This window comes from Melanotaenia boesemani, chromosome 5 (assembly GCF_017639745.1).
Source record: "Melanotaenia boesemani isolate fMelBoe1 chromosome 5, fMelBoe1.pri, whole genome shotgun sequence".
Lineage (NCBI taxonomy): Eukaryota > Metazoa > Chordata > Actinopteri > Atheriniformes > Melanotaeniidae > Melanotaenia > Melanotaenia boesemani.
Window position 1 is genome coordinate 37,574,249 of NC_055686.1, and position 4,497 is coordinate 37,578,745.

Consider the following 4,497-nt stretch of genomic DNA (forward strand, 5'->3'; position numbering starts at 1 on the left):
TTCCACATGAGTTTCCTCCTCATCCTCCTCAACAGCTCATTGCACCCCCAGAGGGAGACCTTCCTGCCCGGCCACAGTTTGAGGCTTATTTAGGAAGGATCTCTCCATTTGGCCTCTGGGATCTTCAGGAGAGCTTTGCAGAGGACTCTGATTCCTCAGCTTCCGTCCCTAGCTCCTCCCAAAAGAGGAGCAGGGAGGACAGCGACGGGGATCGGCCCTCTGCAAAGAGGCCGAGGGAGAGCTGTGAGGAGAGCCCTGGAGAGGAGCAGTCCTTTCCAGACTCGACTCCCTCAACCTCTGGCTTGAAGAGCAGGTGTGACGTCATTGACCTCACTGTGAAGAGAACGAGGTGGGACGATGGCAGCAACTCTGACTAAACTTGTCAACTCCTTCATGCTGCAGGATCTGACAACTTTAGATCAGACAACTTTAGTTGCATAAACCATCAGTCATGAACTTCAGCAACAGGAAGGGGCTGAATGTTGCTTCTCCAGATGTGACTGTTTTCCATCTGGAGATAATTATTTCTTCATTTGTATACATGTATATTTCTATGTTTAACCTTTTGAGTCTTTCAGGACTGGTGAGCCTCAGGTAGGTCTTGCAGCAGGGCTTTCCTTCATCTGGTCCCTGGATCAACTTTTGAAAACTTGCATCTGTAAGGGTTGTCAGAGCCTGAGCCTTGCACCAGGCCTGTTGATGTTATAATGTAAAATCTACTGATGACGTGAGTGTAGTAGGAAGAGGACCCAATGCTACGCTGAGGAGGCATGACCTGATGATCTAGACCTGATTCCTCCTCAACCCAGACATGAACAGAGGACCAGCTTTACCACCTGAGTTACTGCTGGACACAAAATGTGCAAAAAGGCCAGTAAAAGACTCTTTGTTGAGCCTCTTTGCTGGAAGAAGAGAGAAGTCCAGACCCAAAGAGGGACAGAGACACCGTGTGAAGTAAGGCCTTCTGGTTTAACATTACAAACTTTATTAAAACCATTTTATGTGACACTGTAGAAAATATTCATGGCTGTTTTTGGACTTTAGGTCATGATTCTGAGTGGACGTCCACAGAGCTTGAGTTGGTGACCCATGTGATCCAGTCCAGAGGACCAGAAATGGTTCCACCGACGTGTGAATCCTGGTTCCAGTCTGTCTCCTTTACATCCGTCCACATGACAGAAGGTGGAACCAGGATTCACACGATGTGCGAAAAAGGTGAGTTAGCCATTCTGTCCTGAAAGTGTCCTACAATAATCTCAGATTAAACTGTAGAGAAAGTGTGTATGCTAGCTGGAAATGTTGTTCATTTACTGTCAGAGTCACTGACACAGTTTTTCTTCTTTGACTCCTTCGTTTCACTGAGGTGATCATGACTGAGATGACGCACAGCCGTCGGCCGGAAGGACAAGCAAGGTGGACCACAGACACCCAACTTCCTGTTGTACATCCAAGGTTTCCATGGCGATGAAGAGCTCCCAGCCAGATGACAGCAGCTGTTAAGACAAAGAGCATGAAGTAAGTCCAAAGTCACCATGAGCTAAAGATAACACCACCAAGTCTATTTAAACCATTTTATGTGACACTGTAGAAAATATTCATGGCTGTTTTTTGCTTTAGGTCATGATTCTGAGTGGACATCCACAGAGCTTGAGTTGGTGACCCATGTGATCCAGTCCAGAGGACCAGAAATGGTTCCACCAACGTGTGAATCCTGGTTCCAGTCTGTCTCCTTTACATCCGTCCACATGACAGAAGGTGGAACCAGGATTCACACGATGTGCGAAAAAGGTGAGTTAGCCATTCTGTCCGGAACGTGTCCTACAATAATCTCAGATTAAACTGTAGAGAAAGTGTGTATGCTAGCTGGAAATGTTGTTCATTTACTGTCAGAGTCACTGACACAGTTTTTCTTCTTTGACTTCTTCGTTTCACTGAGGTGATCATGACTGAGATGACACACAGCCGTCGGCCTGAAGGACAAGCAAGGTGGACCACAGAGACCCAACTTCCTGTTGTACATCCAAGGTTTCCATGGCGATGAAGAGCTTCCAGCCAGATGACAGCAGCTGTTAAGACAAAGAAAGAGCATGAAGTAAGTCCAAAGTCACCATGAGCTAAAGATAACACCATCAAGTCTATTTAAACCATTTTATGACATTGTTGAAAATATTCATGGCTGTTTTTGGACTTTAGGTTATGACTCTGACTGGACATCCACCAGACTCCAGCTGGATAAAACGGTGAGGAAACAAACTCCTGTTTAAACCAAAAAGATGCCAAACTAAAATAAAGTTGTATTGAAGTTAAATTCAACATTATGTTGGTTAAAAGTTTGTAAACTCTGTTTTTATAAATCCTGAGAATTTACATCTTTCTTCTCATTTCCACTTTCCTCAGAGCTCCTGATGGTGGACGTCAACACATCCCAGGAAGCTTCAGCAGCACCGCCGTCCCCTGAACACACCCCTGCACCAAACCTGCTCCCAGACCCTAAACCAGGGTTTCAACCCGCCGCCATGATGAAGAGCACAGCTGCACACATGAAGCACAAAGACCCTCTGAACATCTGCTGGCCTCCATCTGCAGACATCAGCAGGCTTTACAGAGACACTGCTCTGGATGAGACCTTCACCTCACGCCGCCTCAGAACGGTGAGGAAGATCCTGGAGGACTCATCTGCTCACCGTGCGCTTGAACTGCGGTCAGGCCGACGTTACCGAACAATCCAAACCAGGACCGCCACATCTTTTACACAACAGTCAGAACTGTAAAAAAAACAGAGAATTTAGTAAAAACATGTTAAAACTCAGCTTAACGTCTGTGTTTAACATCATGTGTGTAAAACTGCTCATTTTAAAATGGTTTCATGTTACTTTAACTTGTTTTTAATGCTGTGCATTTAACTTAACTTGTGTTTACATGTGTGTATGAAATGCTTTTAAAGTACCATCATGTATTCTACTCGTTCTTATTGGGTTTCTATTTATTATTTAATGTTTAAAAGTGGAGCTATTGTGCCAACCTAGTTTTGTTGTAATTATCTGAAATGATAATTAAATGTTATTCTTGAAGATGTTGAAGCTGAAACTTATTGATCAAACAGCACGACAACAGAGACACTTTCTATATGATCTGATTCTTTGATGGCAGATCTGGATCATATAGACTCATCGTGGTTACCTGATCTCAAACATTTCCTCATGGTGTTTTATGGTAGAAAAATGTTTGAGTTTCCATTTCACATCCAGGTGGTGGGTGAAGATGTGATGGAAACAACCAGGCTTGTACAAAGTCCCAAATGGAATTTAGAATTTCTATTCTTGGATTTGAATTTGAATTTTAAATTTGAATTTAGATAAAAACAAGAAGCAGAACTGCAATTAAATTCAAATAAATTCATGACACATAATTGAGGTATATTTACGAAAGAAGTATTTATTACGTATGTGTACAAGATGAATCTCATACAGAGTATGACATACAGATTCTATGGCTCTAATACTTTAAGAGAGTAAATAGGCTTTTTTTTAACTACAAATTTATTTAAATTAAAACATACTCTACAAAACATAATTACACAAACTTTAACATTGTGGATAATTATAAGACAGCACTTAATTTCCCAGAATACCTTGCTCTATCCAACATTTTGGACATTTAGTTTAGAGCCGGGGTGCCCAAGTCTGGTCCTCGAGGTCCACTATCAAGGTTCAAGGTTCAAGGTGCTTTATTGTCATTCCAGCATCAACATGACTGAACGAAATTAAGAACTCGAGGGCCATTGAAATAAAAAAAAAAAAAAAAGTGCAGGAGAGAAATAATAAATAAAACAGTAATAAATAAATAAAAGAGTAAAATAGCAGTTATTGTGTTCATCAGTCTAACAGCCTCAGGGAAGAAGCTGGACCTCAGCCGTGAGGTTCTGGTTGTAATGCTCCTCAGACTTCTCCCCGAGGGCAGGGGGACAAACAGTCCATGGCAGGGTGGGAGGGGTCTTTTATAATCCCAGAAGCCCTGCTCCTGCAGCCATTGTTGTAGATCTCACCAACAGATGTGAGACTACATCCAATGATTTTTCCAGCCGATTTGACAATGCGTTGCAGGGCTTCCTGTCCTGGACAGAGCAGTTGCCATATCACACCATGATGGACTGTGTCAAAACACTCTCCACCCCACATCTATAAAAAGAGATGAGGGCTTGGAGGCCAAGTCCAGCAACCTTGAGTTTCCTCAAGAAGTAGAGGCGTTGGTGGGCCTTCTTAATAATGCTGGCTGTGTTTGTAGACCAGGTGAGGCTGTCTGTAATATGTAAACCGAGGTATTTGAGGCTGGACACCATCTCCACTGCTAAGCCCATAATGTAAGGTGGGGGAGGAGGGTGGCTGCCCTTCCTAAAGTCCACGATCAGCTCCTTCGTCTTTGCCACATTTAGACAAAGGTTGTTTTTCTTACACCATGCCTCCAGATGTTGTACCTCCTGTCTGTATTCTGACTCGT